The sequence below is a fragment of the Puma concolor genome, chromosome C1, assembly GCF_028749965.1.
Source record: "Puma concolor isolate L17-30 chromosome C1, mPumCon1.1.hap2, whole genome shotgun sequence".
Lineage (NCBI taxonomy): Eukaryota > Metazoa > Chordata > Mammalia > Carnivora > Felidae > Puma > Puma concolor.
The window spans coordinates 219,113,620-219,139,149 of record NC_141674.1 but is presented as its reverse complement, the minus strand read 5'-3'; positions in this window follow the sequence as shown (position 1 = coordinate 219,139,149).

Here is a 25,530-nt window from a genome sequence, read left to right as displayed (position 1 = left end):
CTAATACACCTGCCTTCATCAAACATACCCTCCCTGCTCCTACGTGACTGGTTTTTCGAGGCTGTCATTTTTGCTTATGAAACACCATCACTTTAGATGCGACGTGGCATTTCCCCTGACCTAGGTCATCCGACACGTCCACAGCCCTGTCCTCTGTGTGTCATCAGAAAAGCATTTCTTCTCCTTTTTGGTCAAAGCAGAAACCTCCGTGCTATCTCCGTGCGGATCGCTCCAAGGACACGACGTGTCCTGACGCCCGGGGCCTCCCCCGCTGAGGGTCACCGGACACACATTGCCCTGCGGTCGGATGCCTTCTACCGACAGCCGCCTCGTCGCCTGTGCTCTCAAGCAGCGCCGGCTTGTCCCTAAGCAGGAAGCGGTTAACACATCCCCGAACTCCGTCACCTGGAGGCCCAGACATCAGCCCTCCCCGGGCATGCACTCCACGAGCATGAGGGTGCCGGGCGGAGCCCTCCCAGAGGGATTCCACAGAGGACGCACGGACGCAGAAAGCCCACCAATCGGGACACCGGCCTCCAACAAAGATTGGTGAAACTTTCCTTATCGGCCTTGGGAACGCAGACTAACCTCCAGCAGAAAACGGGTGCTGGTAATTAGAGGCGTGCCGGTTATTGGCCAGGAAGCAGAGTCTAACTAGGAAGCTACGTTTGGGAGGCCTGAAAGGGGACAATCCAAATACGATTGGGGATGGGGCACCTGGGTGGCTCTGTCGGTTCAGCGTCCGACTTCCGCTCAGGTCATGATCTCACACTCCGCGGGTTCGAGCCCCGCGTCGGGCTCTGTGCGGACGGCTCGAGCCTGGAGCCTGCTTCGGATCCTGTGTCTCCCTCTCTCTCTCTGCCCCCTCCCGCTCGCACTGTCTCTCTCTGTCCCTCAAAAATAAATAACTGTTTAAAAAAACATTTTTTTTAATACAAAAGGAGACGGGAACTTCAGTAAATGATGACCCTTTGAGGCTTTCCCTTGAGTAAACTGGCCACCTCGTCTCCAGTGGACCTCCCGTTCCAGCCCATTCCCTCAATGTGCGTGTCCTGAGATCCCCATGCCGAGTGAAGGTTCTGGGGCTGGTGGAGAGGGGAGCGAGGCGCAAGCCTGCCCTCGGGGAACATGCAGTCTAACACGGAAGGAGAACCACAGCACGTGGCCACCAGTCAGACACTCGGCCACATGTGCTTCTAAGACCAGACTTTAACATGATCAGCAGGCAATGGCCAAGCCATCTGGTCCCCAGTCCCCGCCCTCACATGACCCAATGGGAGAAACACCCCCAAGTTCAGGCTTTTTTTGTTTTTTAATTTTTTTAACATTTATTTATTTTTGAGAGAAAGAGAGAGAGAGAGAGAAACAGAGCATGAGTGGGGGAGGGGCAGAGAGAGAGAGGGAGACACAGAATCCGAAGCAGGCTCCAGGCTCCGAGCCATCAGCACAGAGCCCGACGCGGGGCTCAAACTCACAAACCAGTGAGATCGTGACCTCAGCCAAAGTTGGATGCTTAACCGCCTGAGCCACCCGGGCACCCCAAGTTCAGACTGCTTTAGTGCTGGACCCCTAAGGGCAAGGTGGTTGACGAGTTTCACCCTTGGAGCCAACCCCAGCTGGTTGGCAGAGCTTCTGTGAGCACTGGGTCGGGACCTCAAGCCAAGCCTGCCAGACTCCGTGGAGGAGAGAACCAGGGTGGATAAGCCGTGAAACCACCACCAAGGGTGTTGGCAATGCGACACACTCATTCCCCATCTACAGATATTTCTGTTCAGCCGGCTTCACTTCCCCAGCTTCACCCAAGTGAATGGCCCAACTCCTGAGGAGTTCCTCCAACTCGAGATGACAGTGACCCTGACAGCAGGGCAGCCTCTGTCCCTCCCGACTCACCACTGAGCGTGTGAGAAGAGGCCTGTCTGGCCCCAGGGCACTGCTCACCTGAGATTGTTAGCAAAATAGATTTGGACGTAATGGGTTCGCTCAAGCCACCTACCACCAAGGAACAGGCCAGAAGGCCCGGGCTGATTCATAATGGTGACTGATGCTGGAGGTAATGAGTTACATAATTTTGGGCAGTGGAACGGTAATTCCACGGAGCTTACGTCGCAAGACCGGAGCATTAGGAAGGCTTACTTTCAAAGGGCTAGTAGGTATCGTGGAACTCCCACGTGCTCCCACGTGCCTTCGAACCAAGTCCAGGACCAGAGGCTCACTGTCAACTTGACGTGGCTTTAGTAAAACCTTGGTGGAATCACAACACATGAGGATTTCTTTATTGAAAAACCCCAATGCTGGGGCGCCCGGCTGGCTCAGTCAGTTGGGCGTCCAACTTCGGTTCGGGTCACGATCTCAAGATTTGTGAGTTTGAGCCCCACATTGGGTTCTGTGCTGACAGCTCAGAGCCTGGAGCTGCTTCAGATTCTGTGTCTCCCTCTCTCTCTGCTCCTCCCCCACTCATGCTCTGTCTCTCTGTCTCTCTGTCTCTCTCTCTTTCTCTGTCTCTCTCTTTCTCTCTCTCTCAAAAATAAATAAACATACAAAATTTTTTTTAAAACAAGAAAAAAGAAAAACCCCAATGCTGAGTCCAAGACTGAGAACAGCTGCGTCTGGGAGGGTGGTGGGGGGGGGGGACACTTTCCACTGGCTGGTTCTCCCATTGGCCCTCCAGTGCGGCCTTCTAGTTGCTGCTGGCCCTTCATGGCTCCTTGTCTCTTTACTGTTAAGACTGATGCGTCCACGGAGCCCTACTTTCCATCAGCTGTTGCAGTTACCAGTAGCTTTTATCACGGCGACCAGAAGAAAGCCCCTTGAACTTGTCTCCCTAAATCTGCCCCTTTAAGACCGCAGGTGGTCCGTGGCTTGTGGATTCTACTTGTGTACTTGTGGGTGTGCTCTGTTTGCGAGAACATGAAATCTGGCCCTGGGCGCTAATTTCTAAAATGAGTGTGTGTGATACAGGGCTAAGTTCCAAGCTCCCGAACATCCCTGGACATGCATCGTGAAGAATGGAATCCGCCAACCTGCGTTCCACATGTGTTATGTGCTAATGCCATCCGCAGGAGGAGCTGGGTTCCACTCTCACGTGACATCGTGTGCATTCGTCCTTAAAGCACATAGAAGAGTGCCTGGCCATGAGTAAGTGCCCTGTAAGTCTACACCTTCATCAGCCAGTCACAAACCACCTCTTTCTAATTCATCCCAGGTCCCATCAAAAAGAAAACCCATCCCACTCTACCAGAAAGAAACGAAGGTCTTGGAATTAAGCAGACGTGTTGCCCGATGCTAACAGCATCATGCCAGGCACGCTGGTGGAGAAATCAGAGGCACGCCATCTTGCAAAGGGCCCAAGAACGTGAGGGACAATAGTGACAAGTCACCTCGGCACACCACAGGTACCCCATGAGTTAGGGCTGTCATCCCCGGGGGCCTGGTGCCCCAAAGAACGGCACCCTCTCCCCTCTCTTTATGCCTGGGAGCACAGACCTTTCCTACCTGCACTCAGGACACATCTCTTGTTTAAAGATCTCATGAAAGAGGTGCCATCTACAAACCTCGTTTTATTTTGAAAATCGCCATCACACAAACAAATGGGGGGACCATGTTGGCTTCGTTTCTCAGCATGTTTCCATTTCTTTCTACAACAAATCCAAAGTTTCAAATATACACAATAACCTGATTTGAGAAAAAAATACCAAGCAGGAATGAGAAAGGAAAGTAGTCAGGTGCGCTAAGAAAATGACCGGGATTTATTATAACCTGGCTCTTAGCCTTGCATTTAAAGATGGCAGTTGGAGCCCATAGACTTCATTCCCCTCCACCCTTAAGAATTCCCATTAGATTATTTGTTTTTCGGGTGTGGAGTTTAGTGAGTTCTTTATAGATCTTAGATACCAGCCCTTTATCCGATATGTCATTTGCAAATATCTTTTCCCATTCCATCGGTTGCCTTCTAGTTTTGTTGATTGTTTGACGATAGATTATATTTAAAAAATAATAAGATAATAAAATGAACTTAAGGGAATTGTAATTAAAAATAAAGAATTCCCATTGAATTTTCTTTGAAAATAGGAGAGAAATTCTGTAGCTGAGCTGGAAAATATTGGTGCCACCGTGGGTAATAAATGACAAGAACTGCCCATAGGTATGTCGCCAATGGGGTAGGTCCCAGGACTTAACTCTTTTTTTTTTTTTTTTAACAGCAAGAGAGAGAACGAGCAGGGGAGAAGCAGAGAGAGAGAGAGAATCTTGAACAGTCTCCACACAAAGCCTGACGTGGGGCTCGATCCCACAACCACGAAATCATGACCTGAACCGAAATCAAGAATCAGACACTTAACCAACTAACCCACCCAGGCAATCCCAGGACCCAGCTCTTAACCCTAACCTGAGACCCATACTGAAACATCGGGCAGCCACCACACATCTGAGCTGCCCTGCAGCTCTGTAATCGATCTCACTCGTATCGTCCTTGGCTGGCCCTTCGTCACATTGGGTGCTTTTATTATCACAACATATAAACTTGTATTATCACAGCAGAATCACACAATCCAGGCAGACCTGACATATCCCTCATAGGACTTGATGGAAAATGGAGATATTAGATTATTTTAGATTATTTCAGAGAACAACATGCAAAACAAACAAGCCTACAGAGAAGCATGGCCCTTGGGATCTGCTGGGTTCTCGGAGGCCTTTCATTTCTGCTAGACTTTCCACATAATGGCAAGACCCAGAAATGTCAGTCACATCCATTACAGGAGACTATGACTTCTCTTAATGGTTAAAACTGGGGTTTTTATCTCCTGTTTAGTGTGCAGAAATGTCAGGACGTGTACCCTGTGAGACCAAGCAAACCCGAGAAACGTCTAGGACGGGCTCGCAGCCCTGGTGTTTCAGACCTCTCATCTGGAATTCATTAAACTGTAAGATTATTAAGCTTCCAGTCAAATGGAAAAAAGAACTGTATTCATTGGAAATGTGAAGGTATTCAAGTGTCAGCAACCAGGCCCTACCTCTAGGGACAGGGTTTTCTTGAAAGAAGTGTTATTATGGTAAAGTCTGTGTTTCTGGTGATTTCACCATATCCACGTTGTTGACAACAAACCTCACTTTCAGAAGCGATGTGGGATATGTAACAATTCTTCATGCGGGCGACCCCTGCCCCCGCTGTAAGCCAGCCTCCGTCCATGGTACCCCAGCCCCACGAGATGGGCAGGGCACCTCTCGGCGGGTCAGACAGGTAGATGGTCGTGGCCGAGGTCACCCAGCTGAGGAGTGATGGAGCTCGTTCTAGAACGCGGCTCCTCGGGCTCCTGGCTCAGGGCACCACTCCGGGTACCCCCTCCACAGCCGCCAAGCCCCAATGCCTCTGCTAAGTGCCGAATCGCGTTCCCCAAAACTCACACATTGAAAACCTAACCGGAGACATGACTGTATTTGGAGACAGTGCCTCCAAGGAGGTAATTACAGTTGAATGAGGTCACAAGGTGGGGCCCTAATCTCAAAAGGCTGTGGCCTTACAAGCAGAAGAGGCACCAGAGATAATCTCCCTCTCTCTCTCCCTCAGCCCCCACCACCCCATGTGCACCAAAGAAGGGCCACGTGAGGAGACACAGAAAGCGGCTGTCCCCAAGCCAGGCAGTGGGCTCTCACCAGAAACCACATTTGCCAACACCTTGATCCTGACTCCTGGCTTGAAAAAAATAACTATTGTTTTATCCTTAGAGTTCTTTTTCTTTTTTTTAATTAACTAGGCTCCACACCCAACGTGGGGCTTGAACTCAGGACCCTGAGATCAAGACTCGCATGTTCTACCAACCGAGCCAGCCAGGCGTCCCTAGAAAAATAACTATTGCTTAAGCCCCCGTGTCTGCCTGTTTTGCTAGGATAGCCCAAGCTGACTTGGACGTAAAGGCCTTAGAAGGTCAAGGGCAGGTGTCCAGGAAGCAGGACAAGGGCCCTTTCTTAAGGAGAGCCCACAAGATTGGAGGCGTGCGTGTCACAGGCAGGGGTGGGGTTGTGCAGTCACTGCTCCGTGCAGGTGCCCGCTTTGGGGCCGGACAGCAGGGACATGTGGAAAGCCCGGGCCTGGTGCTCCCCATCTGGGACAGAGTCCACTGCCGGGCCACCCAGCCAGGCTGCAAGGCAGTGGGCCCCACTCCTGCCCAAGGAAAAGTGAGCTGGAGATCCGGACCTTACTCAGCGATGCCGCGAGAGTCTAGCCAGCCCTGCCAGGTCAGAGGCCATCTCAGAAGGGACCCAGAGTCAAGGGCAGAGCCAGCGTCCTAACAGCCTCCTTGGACAGTCAGGCCCTGAAAGGTGCCTTTGGTGTCACAGATGTTGTCCCTCCTCTTCCGGCCAGTGCCAGGAGGGGGGCAGGAGGTACATCTCAACTCCTCAGGCTGGGGGCAGGGGGAGGGATGGGGTTGGCGTGGGCAGGCTGCTTTGCTTGAATTCCTGAGAAGTCACCATACATAGTGGCCGGAGATTGGGTAGGAACACAGCTGTGGTTGTCGGACAGCAGGTCTGGACAGGACACACAGAGCAAGGGGTCCATGGACCCATAGAAGGAACTCAGAACCAACACACAATACGATCATCTGTTACAGGTGAATTATGCCTCTGCCCAAAGCCATAAGTTGAAGCCCCAGCCCCAGTGTCTCAGCATGTAGCCGTATTTGGGGACAGTTATGTGCCTTTAAAGAGGAACATAAGTTAAAAGGGGGCCATTAGAGTAGGCTCTGCTCCAGTCTGACCAGCATCCTTAGAAGAAGAAAGGCAGACATCCTGAAGGGCACCAGGGACACACAAGCACAGAGGAAAGGCCAGCTGAGGACAGGTCGGGAACACAGGCACCTGTAGGCCGAGGAGAAAGATCTCAGCAGAATCCAATCCAGGCAGCGCCCTGACCTTGGACTTCCAGCTTCCAGAACCAAGAAGTGAGTTTCTGTCAGTCAAGCCCAGTCTGCGGTACTTTATCACGGGCAGCCCGGGCGAAGTGACATGTCCCCCACGGACAGCCAAGGGATTCTGCAGGAAAGCAGAACGCAGGTGGAGTGTAAATCGAAGGAATGGATGAGGGCCACTGTGAAGCACCAAGGAAGCATCAGGAAACCTCCGTGAGGCACCTCGGCAAGCAGATTCGCCCTGGGGAGGCAGGACTGGGGGTGGCCATTCACAGGCAAGAAGCAAGCGAGCCTCTGTGAGCTGTAGGGACGCAGCCTGGGCTGGACTGAATGGGGTCAGTGGGAGGGCGGCCCGTGGACACAACAGGAGGAAAAAGCCCTACAAGTGGCTTAGGGTGAAGGGCAGAAATGATGGGGACAGCAGTGTCAGAGGGACCGGGTATCCAGGGAAGATTCCAAAATTTTCTTTTGTTTTGGGGTGAGGAGCATGTCTACTCTGTGAGATACTCAAGACTGCTTTGGTGGAAGAGGGGACACAGAGCGTGGCTGAAATATGACGTCTCCTACAAGATCCACCTCACCCAGCTGGGACTGTGGACAGAATTTAAGGAGGGAATATACTGAGAGAACTCTGGGCGGCTTCAAGGGAACTAGAAGGGCCACTGAGACACCCAAGGGCAAAGTCATTAAGCACTCAGACCCAAAAGCAAGAGAGCAAGAAACCGTGATATCCCCATTGGGCAAGAGTGGGAACCATGGAGGGGCGGGTGCCCAGCAGAAGTCGTGCATTAGGGGACATGGTTTTACTTCCAGAACCACAGCATCGATGGAGGGAAGGACGGAAAGAAAGGCCTGATGCTGGTCTCCCTTCACTTCCCATCTCCTGGAGGCTCCTGTAGACAAACCCAGCCAAAGACCGAGGACAAGAATGCGCAGCAAAGGACCCAGGCCATGGGGGTCATGGCCTGGGGCCCAGAGCAGAGGGGATCATGGATCTGGAGGATGTTGTGGGTGGACTGTGTCTTCCCAAAAAAAGGTACGTTGAGGTCCTTACCCCTTACCTCAAAATGTGACTTTATCTAGAAATAGGGTCCCTGCAGATATAATTAGTCAAGGTTGTGCTGGAGTAGGTGGGCCCTCACCCAGCATGACCTGTGTCCTTAGGAAAAGATAGCTGTGTGGAGCCAGAAGCACAGGGAGAACACGGGGGAAAGGCAGGATTAGAAGGATGCTTCCAGAAGCCCAGGAGCACCAAGGATGGAAGCTAAGAGAAAAGCAGGGGCAGAACCTCCCCTAGAATCTCCAGGGGGCGCACGGCACTCCTGGCACCTTGACTTCGGACTTCCAGAACTTTGACACAACAAGGTTCTGCGGTTTTAACATGCACTTTGTGGTACTTGTGACAGCAGCCCTGGGAAGCTGCTACAGGGTGATGGACAGGCTAACCGGCATCTTTAGGGAACGTGATGAGCAAAGCCCCTGATGACACTGGAGGGTCAGGAGCACAGGCATTAAGTGAGCTTCCCGGGAAGAAGGGAGGGAGAGGGCAGAGTGTGGGGTGGATGCTGGGAAGGGAATTAAGGGCACTCCCTTCCTTCCACCCCTGCCTTCTCCAGGGTGTGGCGGGTGAGGTCATCTGCCCTGAGATAGGGGTGGGGGCTGGAGTAGGAGTTTGAGGAGCCAGGGGAGAGCCAGAGGCATCTATCTGGCAGGGCAGGGAGAGGGGGTTTCTGGAAAAGGACATAATTTCAAGGGTCTGGAGAACCATCCATATGATTGGCACCTGTCTATGTAGTCTAGGGATTTTTTTTTTTAATGTTTATTTATTGTAGAGAGAGAGAGAGAGAGAGAGACAGAGCATGAGAGGGGGAGGGGCAGAGAGAGGGAGACACAGAATCCGAAGCAGACTCCAGGCCCTGAGCTGTCAGCACTGAGCCCGATGTGGGGCTGGAACTCATGGACTGTGAGATCATGACCTGAGCCGAAGTCAGACACCGAACCGACTGAGCCACCCAGGCACCCCAGGAGGTTTCTCCACAGCAAATAGCCTGGTACAGGACAGGATGGGGGATGTGTGTATCAATCCCAGGCAGGGGACCTGCAGTGTGGACCCTGGGGGGCAGCACTGCCCAATAGGATTTTCTGTGATCAAGCAAATATTCTCTAAATCTCCACTGTCCAGTGAGAGAGCCACCAGCCACGAATGCTTTCACTGGGTCCGGTGCAACCGACCAACTGAATTTGCTTTATTTTCATGAACGGAAATGGAAATAACCACAGGGGCTCTTGGCTACCATATTGGATTCAGCACGCCGCAGAGCAGGTGAGGGAAGGCAAGGTCGGTTTGAACCAACGAGTGCACTCAGGGCGCTGGGGCCACAGGGTCGGAGGCCAAGTTGGAGGCTCATCCAGGCAAAAGAACAGCCTGGAGCCATTCAAGTCTTTCTTTATTAAACTTCTCAAGGAGGAAATTGGCACTGGCCTCGAAGTTGGTGGGCAACCCCTTGGACATGTTTTAAGGGTGACAGTTGTATTGAGGTGTGAATCCTGGAAAGTATGGTTATTCCCTAAAGTCATAGTTCTTTTCTCAATTGACACAGGTCACTGTGCCCTCCAAGTATCCTGGGCTTCTGTTACGTGTGAGCAGCTCTCCAAAATGTTTAAAAGCTCCCCAGATGTGCCAAGGAGATGTGCTCCAGAGAAGTCGTAGGCACGTTACTTTCATGGTGCTTTGTTTTATCATTGGATCCTTCTCCCCACGTTTTAAAGAAATCCCTTAGGGGGGATAAGATACCTGTTGGTTAATTAAACTGTGTGATAAGTTATTTGCCCTCTCCTGGGCCTTATTAAGCTACAGATATTCCATAAAGGAGTCTCTACAGGAATTGCAAGGTCTGGAGAAACATACTTATCCACACTGTATCATCCACTAAACTTCTCACTGGTTTTCTAGATGCCAAAACGCATTTTTGGAGTGGCACTTTCTCTCCATACCTGGGCTCATTCCCCATAAATTCTTGGATCCTTTGTTGGGGGAGCCACACTCCTCAGGCATATTCCAGAAAAGCAAGCTGGGACGTGGTCTCCGGGCGGAAAGGGCCCAACCCAGACCTCCAAACTCGCAATTCAGACCTGTTGCACTATGTGATGTCACCTCCTAGGCACTCCGATCAAAACAAAAATACCTTTAATTCACCCCTTGTCTCAAAATTCCATAAAATTTCCACCATGGTATTTGCTCAGACGCAAAGGGGAAAAAAAAGAACGTCTTAGAGACGCCATGCGAAAGAATTCTAGGTGCAGAAGAAAAATAAGTGTTGGGAAATCTATACATGTACCGACAATGGAAAGATGTCACACTGATTCGAATGAGAGTGGCTGAAAAACGGTCCCTTTAGGAGAGCAGGAAGCGCGGCCACGGGCCCAGCTCCATGGCTCACATGCCCCCGGGGGATGTTCTGCTCCCCAGATGCCAGTGACGGGTCATCATAAATCTCCCCCGGGGTGGGCGGTGGGGGGGGTGGTGCCAGGTGTTTCCGATGATAAAATTCTCAAGATTAATGAAAACTTCCCTTACACGATATTTTTTCCGGGATTGACAAAAAAAAAAAAAAATACCAGCTGACCCTTTGTTTCGGCCGGCTTTGGACTCTGCCATCACGAGCTCCGGGGCTGCCCATCTCAGAGCCACACGGCTCCAGCAGCTCAGGGACCCCTCTGTGGCTCTTTCCATCCCTCGGTGGTCTAGTTTTGTTTTTTCCCATTTATTCAAACATAAATGACAAAAAAATAAAATAAAATCCACTCAGAGAACCCTTATTAAGTACTGTCGTTACTCTCATGCAGCGGTGATGAGGTCATTGGGGGACTTTCGGAAAACAGCCTCTTTTTCAAAAGCTGGCCTCACCTCTTGAAGTTCGGGTGTTATCTCAGTAAAATGAGTCTCCCCGGGCGATGTTTTCAGAGGGAACGGTCTGGCCGGCCGGTACACAGGTGACCAAAACAGCAATATTTCTCTTTAGCCAAACAGCACGTAGGGTGTCTCTTACTAAAGCAACATCCAAAGCTCGCCTTTGGCTCCTGCTGGTAAAAATCCATTTTAGCACCAGCGTGGACAGCAGGGTTTAGTGATGAGTGGAGTCATTCTAGATAGAGCATTTGGTAGCACAGCTAACACCACCACGAGCTCCAGAGCTAAACAAAAGTCCGTAACTTGGGCTTGTGAGTTTCGCTCTCCGTAGGAAAGAGAAACCACTCAAAATCGTGTTCTGCGCGTCCCTCTCCTTCCGAAAGTGACCTGCCAGGGGCAGGGGTGGAGGTGGGAGTGGGGAGCAGCCTGACGTTGGTTTCGAGGCTTCCCCATCATCCGCCTGGAGCAACGTCCCCATCACACGACCTTCCTGGGACGCGGGAGGGCACAGCATCGGCAATGCGGGGTCCGTCGCGATGACTGGTATTATTTACAGGTCTGGCCAACGCTCAGCCCCACCACCCGCCGAGGCTGCTCCCGGCAGAAACACTGCAGGTAATTAGAGAGGAGCCTGCTTCCCCGGGGCTGTCGCTGGTGAGTCCTGGCACGGGTTACGTTGTTTGGTCTTCATTAGGGAACCTACAGGGAGTTGCTTTCAAAACCTCCGCGCGCCCCGAGGACGGATGTGGTAAGTCTTGGCCAAATTGACGAGATCTTCGTGAAAGCACATGAATCAATCGGCTGGGGCTGAACGAGTGAAGTCTTTGTTCCCTCAAAGGGCACGGGTCTCATTCATTCATTCCTTGCCCCAGCAGGCATGCAGGGCTCCTCTGTGTTTGGGGCACGTTTGAGGACCCAAAGACACGAAGAGGAGCAGGACAGTGTCCCATCTAACGGTTCTACCGCCCTCCTCCCCACGCCCTTCAGGGCAAAAAAATATAGCAGACGCTGGAGAACGCGGAAGTGAAACGAAACCCAGACCCGTTCTCTTCTGTGTCACGTGCTCACAGGTGGACACAGGTGCCCGATCTTTGCTGTCCCTTCTCTGCCACCCCCGAGACTGCATCGAGACGGAGCATCAGATGTGCTGAGTGCCCGAGGACTCACAGTGTGGACAGCTGCCTCAAAAGAGCATGTGCAGTAGATTCTGATTAAGGGCCCTCGAGGAATTCTGCCTCCTCCAGGCAGCCCTCGAGGGCCTATCGGGCAAGCTGGGGCCCCATCCCTTTGCCTCGCTGGTGGTGTTCCACAAACCGAACTAGCTGACCTCAGGGAGTGCTGTCTGCTGACCATCACTTACTCAGGCCCTGGCTAAGACCGGGGGTTACATGAATTGAGTCATCATAGGTGGGATCAAGAATTTGTTTTTTATTTTCCCCCACGGTTAGCAAATTTTGGAAATATGTGAATTCCTCAAATATCATGCACATAACCACAGGGTGGGGTTTCAGAAACTAATCACTAAGGGCTATTAAAATGGAAAAGAACTTGACATTTGAAATGTTAGAACAAATAACCTCTAGTAAATCTATATAAAGACAGTGATGGTATGAAAAGAATTATTCTTCGAGAGGACCAAGAAGACCGCGGTCAATCAGCAAGTTTGCTGATGGGGGAATCCAGCTAATGGATGGATCACATGATAACCTCCGAGGCCCGCCTGCAGGCACAGGTGTCCCCAGCATGGTCCAAGCCTGCCTGTCACAGGCTCGCTCACACACTCTCTTAGCTATCCCCTCACGGTCACGTTCAACATCGCAGCAAGAATGGAAGAAGAGGCAGAGAGGGGAGGGGAAGGGGAACCAGCACCGACGGACGAGTGCGAGGGGTAGGGGCAGTCACAGAACGCTATTATTCTCACCACACACTGTGAATGGATACCAGTGTGGAGCCCATACTCTAGAGGACAGAGTCAAGGCTCAGAAGGACTGTGTCCCTTGTCCAGAGGGAGAATTTGAGCCTACGTGCGTCTGATTCCCAAATTCTGATGGATGCCGTCTCTGAACCAGAACATGCCGGAGAGAAAGCGACAAATGCTTGGCGGGCAGAGGACGCCAGCTTTGGGTGATGCTTGCTTCCAGAGCCCAGCTGTGAGCTTGGTGGTCCATCCCAGGGAAATCCGAAATGCAAGTCTGACTCGTTGAGTTCCTGGCTTCAAAGGCTCGAGCTGGAGGAATCCAGTGAGGACTGGCCCCCGGGGGTCATTTGGCCAGCCCTAAAGCCAGGGACATTTGGAGAGACGCGACCCAAAGTGCCATGAAGCACGCTTCATCTGGCCCAAAGCCAGACCTGACTCCCAGCGATCATTATCTTCTCAATATTGGCCAACTTCTTGGAGCTTGCATTAAAATCCAAATGGGTCGGGGCGCCTGGGTGGCGCAGTCGGTTAAGCGTCCGGCTTCAACCAGGTCACGATCTCACGGTCCGTGGGTTCGAGCCCCGCGTCAGGCTCTGGGCTGATGGCTCGGAGCCTGGAGCCTGTTTCCGATTCTGTGTCTCCCTCTCTCTCTGCCCCTCCCCTGTTCATGCTCTGTCTCTCTCAGTCCCAAAAATAAATAAAAACGTTGAAAAAAAATTTAAAAAAAAAAAAATCCAAATGGGTCCACTCATTCTGCATGTGCCCTAATTGAAGGAAGAGTTGCCAGAAGGAGCAATCATGCAACTGCTTATTAAGTCAATGGAGCCCCCCGAGACCCGCTATGTTGCCAGGCACCATGTGAGACCCCAGAACTACAAGGGTACCAAAGCCGCCTCCCCAGCAAGGCCGTCTCTTGGAATATAACCGAATGAGAAGGAGCTAACCACAGAGAAACACAGAAACATTCTGTTTGCTGACCATTCAAATGTATGGATGTTTTCTAGATCAAGTAACCAAAAGAAGGCACTGCACAGAAGTGAATAGCTCATTAGAGAAATGACTCTCTGTTGAACTGTTGAAGCAAAGCCCTGCTTTAGGATCAAAGATGTGGCAGAAAGCTTGGCCTCCTCTCAATGAAGGATCTTCACAAAGTAGCACAGCCGCTGATTGGCCTCCCCTAAAAAACAATATCAAGTTTCAGACCTTTCAGGCTTTTTACGCCAAAAATACGCCACGCGGTTTGGGGTTTCTGCCTTCCTCGCTGACCCTACCTTTATGGCAGCGATCCAGCTTCTAAGAATAAGCTTCCCACCCGTACAGCGATCGATATTATTTTTTACACACTGTCCGGAAGAAGGATGCATCATCAGCTTGGCAACCTTAGAGTAACCCTAGAAGACCAAGTCTAACAATCAGAAAGAAAGGAAGGGAAAGTGAGCCTCGAAGTAGAAACTGATGTACTTTGCTTTAGTTTTAAACCTACTTCATCTTTCCTTCCTTTCGAGGGGAACCCCAAAGGCCCAATTTACTATTTTCAAATACTACTCCTGAACTGCAGTCTGGTTCGGCCTTTGGATAACTTCTGACTTCGGCCAATTCTGTAAACTAAACCTGGATTTCATCAGGGGATCTGCCCTTGGACACAAAGCATCAAGGACTTGTGCTCGAATCCATCGCTCAGAGAGAAGGCAGGAAAAATGAAATTCTTTTGTCAACTGGGTTGGGGTCTCTGGTAGGGCCGGGGCTTGTTCTGGGCCGCTGGGCTGATGGTCCCGGGATGCCCCTGGGTCCCTGATACAGTCTGCTGGGACTCAGTCCTTCTTCTGGGTGCAGCCTGGCGGCGTGGGGGTGGGGGTGGGGGCTCGGAGCCGGGCCAGTCTTAGGTTCAGATTCAGGCCTCCTCCACTCACTCTCCTTGTACCAGAGCCTTTGTGCGTGAAACAGGGGTGATAAGGACACCCCCCTCCAAGGCCCAGGTTGGGACCGAGTGAGAGGCTCAGCCCCGCGCTGAACACCTAGACTGGAGTTTGCACCTTTCACCTGCTGCTAAGAGCTCAGACCTCAGACCGTGCCCACCCCACCGCCTGCAGTGGCCGCTCCCGTGGCACTCACTGCCGGAGCCACCAAAACACCCGAAGCTTGAGCAGAACTGCTGGGAACCCCTGCTTTTGTACGCTAAGAACACAGTAGCTTTTTTGTTTTTGTTGTGTTTGCGTTTTGACATGGAGAAACTTCTCGTGCTGTTGCACAGAGAAAAGGAAATCCAGATACAGCTCAGTATCTTAGGTTTCAGGTCTCTGAGCAGGAAACCATTTGACACTGTGGGAAGACCAAGTCTAAGGGCACCTCCTGCTTAAACGAGCACCTGTGGACTCCGATGCCCTATCTGCTGTCCCTCCTGAGTGTAGCCACGGGCCAGCGTGCGGGAGACCATCCGTTAATCTGTTTAAACCCATCATGTTCCTGCTTTCACTGCCTCTGGGTTTTTTTTTAAGTTTATTTATTTATTTTGAGGAAGAGAGAGGGAGAGAGAGAAAGCTCGAGCAGGGGAGGAGCAGAGAGAGAGGGAGAGAGAGAATCCCAAGCCGACTCCACGCTGCCAGCACAGAGTCGGATGTGGGGCTTGATCCCGTGAACCGTGAGATCGTGACCTGAGCCGAGATCAAGACCGAGCCACCCAGGCGCCCCTCAGTGCATCTATCACCTCCCCTCTACAAGCAATACAATGGAGGGCAAAGCTCACAGCGTTGTTCCGCCATTTGGTCATGTGTCTGTTCCACAGCTGTGCACTGAGCAAGCAGCACCGAGCCAGGCCCAGCGAGCAGAGACGATTTCCCGGTCCAGGGCCCTCGCGTCTCGTCGGGGAGACAGGAAGCAAAGGCAGGCAGGTCAAAGCCCAAGGGAAGCACGAGGGACAAATAACTTGTGCCGGTTGCATGTGCCCGAAGGGCATCCAGTTATCAGGCATGGTGCATGCAGTTCATACGCTCTCTCTGATTTAACCCTCGAAACAAGCCCACGAAGAAAATACCTCCAGGATCCCCGTATTGCAGTCATAGAAACTGAAGCTCTGACAAGTTAGGTAACTTTCCCCAAGTCACAGGGTGGTAAGTGGGGAGTAAAACCCAGATCAGACCTACTAGAGCAAAGTTTGAGTCTTTGACAATTCTTTCACATGCTATGGGTTTCGCCTATGACCTCTGAGTTGCCATCCACACCTTTTTCTGAGTTGTCTGCTACCTCAAACCCCCGAGGTGCCTTGATAGTGGGGGGCAGGAGGTAAAAAAAAATACACACCTGTGAAATATTAGTATACTCCTGAGTTTTTGTGCAAGGAAGTGCTTGGTGAGCTGGGCACGAGCTTGATGCTTTAAGCAACGCTGAAACTTAATCTGAGAATGAGATACGGTCACTTACTAAACATAACTTATTCAATTGATTTTCAGATTGTTTTGTGCAGCCACGTTTCACCACAGGAGGCTCGTCAGCGGGGCACGGAGCCCCTCCCAGCCGGGCTCCTGCTCACCAAGGGGTCCCCCCAGTGCAAGGTGCTTGTCCCAGGGCCTTCTGGTTCTACTGGAATCACCGCTCACTGGAGCTCCATTCCATGAGCGTCGGACAACCCTGATTTTTGCAGGCCGCATCCATCGATATTTGATTTGGCCGGGCCTGGCGCTCAAGCTCCCCCAAGCAGAGGGGTTTGCACGGCTAACTGCCTTCCCGCTACTAAGAGGGGGCGCCGGGTTGGGGGCGCCTGGGTGGGGGCGCCTGGGTGGCTCAGTGTCCGACTCTTGATTTCAGCTCAGGTCATGATCTCACAGTTCCTGAGTTTGAGCCCCACGTTGGGCTCCACGCTGACAGTGCAGAGCCTGCTTGGGATTCTCTCTCTCCCTCTCGCTCTACCCCTCCCCACTCATCTCTTTCAAAATGAATAAACTTAAAAAAAGGGGGGGGGAGGGCGCCTGGGTAGCTCGGTCAGTTGAGCATCCGACTTTGGCTCAGATCATGATCTCATGGGTTCACGAGTTCGAGCCCCGTGTCGGGCTCTGTGCTGACAGCTCAGAGCCTGGAGTCTGCTTCAGATTCTGCGTCTCCCTCTGTCTCTGCTCCTCTCCCGCTCACACTCTGTCTCTCTGTCTCTCAAAAATAAATCAAACAGGGCACCTGGGTGGCTCAGTCGGTTAAGTGGCTGACTTCGGCTCAGGTCGTGATCTCACGGTCCGTGAGTTCGAGCCCCGTGTCGGGCTCTATGCTGGCAGCTCAGAGCCTGGAGCCTGCTTCTGTTTCTGTGTCTCCCTCTCTCTCTGCCCCTCCCCCATTCGTGCTGTGTCTCTCTCTGCCTTTCAAAAATGAATAAATGTTAAAAAAATTTTGTTTTTTTAAATAAACCAGACATTAAAAAAAAAAAAGAGGCACTTCGCAGATCAGTTCTAACCCACGGCCTTGGGCTCTTCCTAAAGTAGTTTCAAATGGGTCCACACACTGCTCAGATGTCCCCATGACGTGATGCTTCCATGTCATGTTGAACACATAACACATTTCCCGGGATGGGTGGAAATGTGCGTCACGCATTTTCCTGGATGCCGTACAAGCCGAGGATGAATCAACGTTCAAGGAGGAGATCGTTTCCTCCTGCTGCTTCCCAAAGGGAGAGCTGCTCATTTAGCAGGGCAGTGCCTCTGGGGGAGACGTTTTCCTGGTACCCTACAGCAGGGCAAGCCCCTGGGGTAAAGTGAATCCCCCAGGGCCATCTTTCCCAGTCCTCGAAAGGCACGACTGCTCCACATAGATCTGTCCTGAGACGACATTTTCCAAGACTCACCCACACGATGAGTCTGACGACGAATTTGTGCCACACTGACTCCTCTCCCTCGTTCGTCCCCGGGATGCTCAGACTTCAATCAAAACAGAGGAAAAACTCAGTCGCTGGGCTCTGCGCGGCCACTGAAAGGCTTCCGTGGGCCTGCGAGGTCACTGATGATCAGAACCACCTGGAAACTTTTTTTTTTTTTTAATTTTTTTTTTCAACGTTTTTATTTTTATTTTTGGGACAGAGAGAGACAGAGCATGAACGGGGGAGGGGCAGAGAGAGAGGGAGACACAGAATCGGAAACAGGCTCCAGGCTCTGAGCTATCAGCCCAGAGCCCGACGCGGGGCTCGAACTCACGGACCGCGAGATCGTGACCTGGCTGAAGTCGGACGCTCAACCGACTGCGCCACCCAGGCGCCCCAAGAACCACCTGGAAACTTTTAAAGAGCGTGAATTGCGGGGTTCACCCTGGAGCTCCTAAAGCAAAACACCCACGGGTGGACCCCGGGAACCACTTTTGTTTCAAATCCTTCCCCGGGAGCATCCTTGCAGCCGGGCTTGGAAACATCGCCACGTTCCACATCAGCACTGCAGGCCAGAAGTCCAAGTTCTATAAGGAATGAACTCCACGACCGACAAAGCCACAGAGATTTCTTCACGCCAGGACTCCTCGAGCCTCAGATTTGCCCAGGTGCAAAGGCACCGCGTCCTCAACCTGTCTGCCCACAGAAACCTCAGGGAACACCCCGGGCCTCCGGCAGGGCTGGGCACCCCTGGGGAAATGCCGCAGGCACACGAAGGATCAGGCATCCCCTCCAGACATCATCCTCGGTGCTCGTATCTGCGTCCTCGGAGCCTGTGCTGCTCGGCGCAGAACCCGGATCGATCCGTTAGCCCCAAAACCAATCCCGACAATCCCTGGCCTCAACCAGGACACCTGCACTCGCTGTGTCTCTTTCTTCCCCATAAAACAGAGCTGCCTGAAGCCCACAGTCTCACATCGGAGATGGCAGAGCCTGTAACCTGTGAGCAGGGAGCCTGAATGCTCAGGGCTGGTTACGAAACAGGGCGACGACCAGGCAGGGCCCGCGGAGCCTAGAGATCCAGAGTTGATGAACTGATTAAGTCAGCCTGGAGGCAGGCCACCGGTGGCCACACCTAATTACTCACTGGCCACTGGGGGCCTGCCTGTTGGGATTCTCCCTTCGTGAATCACTCACCCTGCTCCGGCAGCTGGGGCGTCCTTCCTCCCCCAGCACGCGTGCTAGGCAGCGGCCCCAGATGGCTGGGCCCCTTCCGTTAGCACCACTGCCTCTGGTCCCCACTGAGCAGATGTTAACCCCTGAGTGCTAACTGACAAGGAGGCGTTTGGGGTCGCAGGATTCTACATGGGCAGCATGAGAAATAAAGTATTAAAAAGAAAACAGACAAGAAAAATACAGAGGGCAAAGGAGGCGGGGGTGCTCCCACACCCGCCCTGCCCTTGGCAGGAGACTTGGTCAGGTTGGAGGAGAGGACTCACTCACTCAGTCACGCACAGTTCAGCCAAGAACAAGGAGACCACGCCAGTCACTAAGGGAGAGAATTGAGCGCGTGGACCTTGGTAAAAGGTGCTGACAGCACTGAAAAGCCGTTCGAGGACAATGAGGCAACCCAGCGGTCACCATGAGGGAGGGGACACCGCCCCTAGGGCCCACGGGACCCTGGTGGAGCAGGAGAAGCTCTGAGGCCAGGCACCACCGGTGAAAACCAGGACCACTGCAGAGATGCTGACCGAAGCAGAGGAAGAGGAGAAGATGCCCACTGTCCTGGGTGCTCGTATGAAGGACGAGTTGGTTGGCCAGAGACAAGGTAAGGGGCCAACCGACAAAGAAAGGAATCCCTAGGAAGGGATGAAACCGAGATGATGGCCCTCGTGGGAGAGTGACTGATGGCTGTGTGGCTGCCGATGGGGTGGGGGGCGGCGGGTGGTCAGAAGACGCTCATCTGACCTCCCCGGTGGAACACAGCAGGCACCTAGACTGCCCTGCCCCCCAGCACTCCGGATCGGTCAAGGTCCCATCAGGAGAGGAAACCTGAACGGCGAAAAGTTTAATATCAAGGGTCATAAACCACAGCAAGCGCTAACCAGCGTAGCTCCCCAAACCCTCCCTACAAAGGCAGTAGAGAGAGTTAAAATAAAACATCGATACATGCATGTGTGTGCGTACTGTCTTTCACCTTCTTTCTTCCCAAACCCGTAATGAAATCAGAAGAGAGAGACAGACCAATAAGAAACAAATCTATTGGAGCCACGAGAAATTTGAGCTACCAGGTGCCAGGGAGAGGGCAGGACGTGACTCAGGGGCTCTGTGTGCTAGTCAGCTTATACCGGTTCGCAAGGGCCGGCTGTCACGTTCCAGAACTTCCCTGCATCGGTTATCCAACACAGCGGTGATCAAACCTAAATTATAGGAACTTCAGTTAAACGCACTGTATGAAAAACGGAGGTAACGATAACTCAGAACGCATCACTTCCTGAGTCTTCTGTTACATTTTGCCGCTCCCTGTGCTCTTGAGGTGACCAATGTGACTGTGTCTACCTGCTGGAGGTGCCACATGAGGACATGTGCCACGGAGCCTCTCTCCTCAACTCTGCATCCAGGGGCATCAACCCGGCGAGCTTGGAACCAGCCACGGTGGGAATACTGACCTACCAGAGTCAACAGGTTCTAGAAATCGGGACGTCTTTTCTTTCCTCCAGGGAGCCAGCTGCTGACTGTTTACCAAGACGGCAGTGGATGAATCTGAAAACACTGTGATCATCTTAGACCCTAAAACCCGACCCCTACTTCACAATCGGGAGACCACCCTTCCCTATCCAAAGAGGAAACTAGATGCATCCTGCGGAGAAGCTCCATCAGAGTCTGGGCCCTGGGGCCTCAGGCGTAGCAGCCGGTGGTGAAAGGTAAAGGCTGAATTTGGGGCAATTAAGCAAAAGTCACGTGGCTGGGGAGCCCTATCCTCTTCTCTTTCTCCCCTTCCAGAATGCCACAAATCAAAGTCACACCTCCCAGACAGATAGAAGGATCTGGGAAAAGATGTCACTGTGAACCGTGAGTAGATCGCCAAAGATCTGCGGCTGTTTGAGAAAAACTCCGATGTGAAAGAATAAAATCCAAAACCTGCAAACAGGAAAACAGGAGGAGAAAGGCTTGGCTGGAGCCCGGTCGGCGCAAGCCTTGTGCGTGCAGGGCTGGGTGGGGAACGACGAGCCGGGCTGACCCTGTGCACACCTGTCTGCCCACCCCGTTCGTGCAGGAACATCCCTGCAGGTGGCTGACAAGTGTCCCCTAAATAACACGTCCACCCAGCACGTGTTATTTGAGAAGGGTCTTTGCAGATATCATTAAGGGTCCTAAATCCAATGACAGGGGCCCTCGTAAGAACAGGAGGAGACCCAGAGACGCAGAAGAAAGCCCTATGAAGCCAGAGGCCAAGACTGGAGTCATGCAGCCCCAAGCCAATGAAAGCCTGGAGTCCCCAGAAACTAGAAGGGCAGGAACTGATTGTCCTCAGATCCTGCAGGAGGAATGAGCCCTGTCAACAACTTGATTTCAGACTCCTGGCCTCCAGAAGTGTGGGACAGTCAATTTCTAGGGTCCTGATGTCCCCAGTGTGTGATGCTCTGTTACGGCAGCCCTAAGGGGGGACGTGTGCAGGGCTGCAGTGTGCTGAACTATATTCAGATCCCAGATCCATTGCTGGAGGGCAGGTGGGCGGAGCCCACACACGCCCCTGCAGCCCCCAGACCCCGGTTCCCTCTCTCCAGAAAGGGGGTGCATACACACCTGCAGGCCAGCCCCGCCTACCTGGGACAGGGCCTGGGGGCCCACGGAGGTGCCTTTCCATTTCTGCAGCTGAATTTTGAGAACGCCCATGAGGGGCCGGGCACACCGTAAGTGCTCAACAAGCATGGTGTTTCATTCATTACACCCTGTCCGTTACGGACCGAATAATTATTTGTGCCCCTCCACCAAAATTCAGATACTGAAGCTCTGAGCCCCCTGCCTGGTGTAATCACACTGTGTTTGAAGGTGGGAAGTCTAAGGACGTAATTCAGGTTAAATGAGGTCCTGAAGGTGGAGCCCTGGTCTGATGGGATTAGTGTCCTTATAAGGAGAGATGCCAAGAGCTTGCCCTACCCCACCTTGGGCACAAAGAGAAGGTCACATGCGCACACAGAGCTGGAGCACCCCACAAACCCAGAGAAGCCGGAGGACGAAGCCTCTCTGGCCGCTCCCCCGACTTTCTTGTCCTAAAGTCTCATTTCCTGTCCTCAGGGTGGGGATGGCCATTAAGACCTTCCATTCCCAATTTAGAAAAAACGCTCCTATCACACCGTGACGAATGCTGTCGGTATTCATGAACCCGTGGCCACCTCTCAGACGCCTTCACTTTTCCTGAACACGTTTACTTTTAACAGTGACAGCATCCTGAAGACTCTCTGTCCCACACCGTGTGCCCTGGACCTACCTCCTGGAGCCTGGCCGTCCTCAGGCTGGGAGAGGAGGATCCCTTCTTTGTAAGCCTTCCCCGATGCCTTCTCTAAGGGATCACTCCCTCCCATCGGCTCTGCATATTTCCAGAAAAGCCAACCGGGATCCTTCTCACCACGCAGCCTCGTAACCATTTCCCTATGTCTCCATTGTCCATCGATCTCCCCTTCCAGGCTGGGAGCCGATGAAAAGAAGAAACAAAGCCCTGGCCATCTCTGACATTTTTAAAGCCCAGCACAGTGCCCGGCACACAGTGGGCACTCAGCAAAGCTCGGCCGAACCGGCGACTGAATGAACTAGTGCACGGCTGGATGAATACATTAACGGAAACAAGCGTGGAATAAATTGCAGAGAAAGACACCCATTGGTGGCACAGCTGGGCAACTGACGACTTTTCATTTACCCTTCAGGCTCCACACGGAATTCAAATTCTCATTACAGTCCCGCATAAAACACAATCCGCACTTTCAACAACGACCCTGAGAAATGCAGCGGTGGGGAAAGCTTTAATGCACTCTTCCCATTGATTACAACTCTGCAAAAAAAGAAAAAGGGGGGGGGATGAAAAGATTAGCTTCAAACACTTTCATGTGAACAGCTAAAAGGAAGCAAATCCGGCATGGTAAAGCAAAGCCCTGGGCTCTTTCAGACGTACCGCGGCCACCGACACGACGTGTTTGCGGCTCGCCCCACGACACGTTGCCCTGCCAACATACATTCTGAGTCACCCAAGCAGATGTAATGCCATTGCCACAATGACTCCCTCTTCGCTTTTTCTTCGAAAACTTGTTAAAGGGAAGATTCCGACCTACCTAGGAAATGCTTTTAATCAGTTTAGTTCCGGAAATAACTATGGAAATTCAGATTTTTCCATTCTGTTGCTTCTGAACATCATATTGTGACAAACGGCTGATGATCACCGCTCTTCCCCCAGAGCGTAGGGAGGAATGACGTGACTGGCAGCCGTTCTGAATCCCGCATGGAAAGGTCTGAGCGAATAAGCATATGAAAGGCCAGCAAAAACGAAGCTTTTGAAAAAAAAAAAAAAAAGAAGAAGAAGAAAAATGTCAAAATTGCCCATCACTCTTCACATACCGATCCGATAGCCATCCCCTCCTTTGGCAAGAGCTGTGCGTGGCCTTTTGTCTCGGTCCTTGGAAAGCAGGGTCCCGGGGACTCTGGACGGAGGTCACGTGTACCGTGACAGATGGCCATGCGCGGGTGAACAGAAGCCCACTCGTGGATGCCAAACGAGCTTGAGAAGTGTGACAGTCACGGAGGTCTGATACACGGGTCTTCCCCAGCTTACGATGGGGCGAATCCCGATCAACTGGAAACATCGCTGCAAATACAAACTGCCTACAGTAAGTGAGCTCCTTTCCTTTCGTGCCTGACCCAAACTACTATCGTTCCTTATCAAACGCTGCCAGTGTCCAAATTTGGGACTGCATAGACGTGCACCGTCCAGGATATTCCGGGACTAGGAGAAGAAGTGCTTTGTAACACTGGCACGGTTTTCCAAGCATGTGACCCTCCCGCTCCCCGGAAACCATCCCCCTGGGAGGAACGAAACTGTAGAGACACACATCCACCGGAGACATCCCTGGGGTTTAGGAGCAGAGTCCAAACCTCCGGGAGGGGACTTTGGGGACCTACCTGCTCTCATCAGCCAATGCGCTCGACCCCGTGTGGCACACATCCACAGCTCCTCGTGTGTCCCCGGGTCCTGAGATACGGGGCTTAGCATGGATGGGGAGTTGCCTGGACCCAGGGCGGAGAAGCTCAGCAAAGAAACAGACCACATCCTCGAGCCGCGGCCTCCTGGGGAGACCTCCAGAAACAGCGAGCCTGGTGATTTTAAATGTCTTGTTACCCAGGAAGAGAGCTGAACACAAGCGTCCGTGGGGTCTCATCCCAGGTTGCCTGGAGTCTACCGGGAAGGCTGAAGTCCATTATCCAGAGGACATTATCCCGCTGTTTGTATGCTGACCTTCGGAGCAGGGTCACAGGGTGGGAGAGGTCCAGAAAAGCCTCTCTCCGGTGGGGGCGGGGGGGGGTCCATCCACATCCCATCCTCTGCTGGAGCCCCAGTAACCCTTCCCGGGGTCCACATGCCATCATGCACTAAACAATGCATAGCTTCACTACCCTCTGGCATTTTCAAAGATCTTTCCATCAGGAATGAACCTCAAAAGGTAGAAATCTCGGCACCAGGCTCTCCGGACTCTGAATTTGAGGAGAGTCAGGGGCTTCTGCCCCAAACCTTCTCCACCGCCACCCCCCGCCCCTCGCCCCACAGTCGACCCCGTACCCAAAACCTGGCACACAACTTCTCCCAACTCTACATCTACATCCACGTGGGTGGGACAGGGACAGAAGTTCTTTAATATTAACCGATTAGCCCCCCCACCCCCACGGAGCTCTGTACCTCTCGGCCTGTGCCTCCATCGCCCCACCCCAGAGCCACAGGCCAGCGTCACTGCTCCGGGGAACAGTGTTACAGCCACAGATCAAAGGACAGGCTCTGGGGTCTGGATAACCAGGGATGAATCAGGGCAAGTCTTCAAGCACCAGGCAGGGCGAAGAAAGGGGATTTCTAGGAGCAGAGACGGTCTGACCACTGGAGCATCCCTGAGATGGAGTTTGCACGCCAGAAACCCCACCGAGCTCTGAGGGCGCCGTGTCCTGGGGTCTGTGGGGAGATGGGGAATCCCCACAAAGCAGCAAGGGCTGCGTGGTAAGTCGAGAGTCGGTTCAGAGTCTGCCCACCTTCCCTCCGGCCCTCCGTGCCAGAGCAGCAGCTGGTGACTCTCGTGGGGCTAAGGGTGGCCAGAATACAGAAAAGAGTCGAGGCGGTGCACCGAGCACCCGAGCACCCCACGACCCAGCGTGGCGCCCAACAGCAGAAAGAGACCCTGGAATAGGGTGACACGCAGGAGACCTGCGTAAGAACCTGGCAGGTGTCAGTGGACACTTCCGAAGATGCTGGCAGGAACTGACGGCCAGGACCGCCCCCCACCCCACCCCCCTGCACCTCCGTCACTATGTACCCCCCGGCAGAGCTCACCCAAGGTTTCGGAAGAATTAGGCAGTTGCGGGGAGCATCTCTGAATTGACAGAGATGGGGCCTCGAGACAGAAGAAATTAAGTTGAAATCGTTTCATGTTACACGTACTGCAAGGCCGAGCTTGTGGGTACAGGTATGTCCCCGCCTTGAATGTGCTGCTCAGCGAGCGTGTTTCTATCTGCGCTTAGGCTGCTAGGAAGCTCAGCGCAAGTTGCAGTCTATTGTCAGGAACACATATTCTGGTCATGATTTACTGACTTGTCTGTCATTGTGCTCGTCCTTGTCCTTGCTCTTGGGATCTCCGCCCATAGTTGGCCGTGGTCCCACTATCTATATTATTGTTACCCAATCAGAACCCTCAAGGCACATGTGCACCTGAGA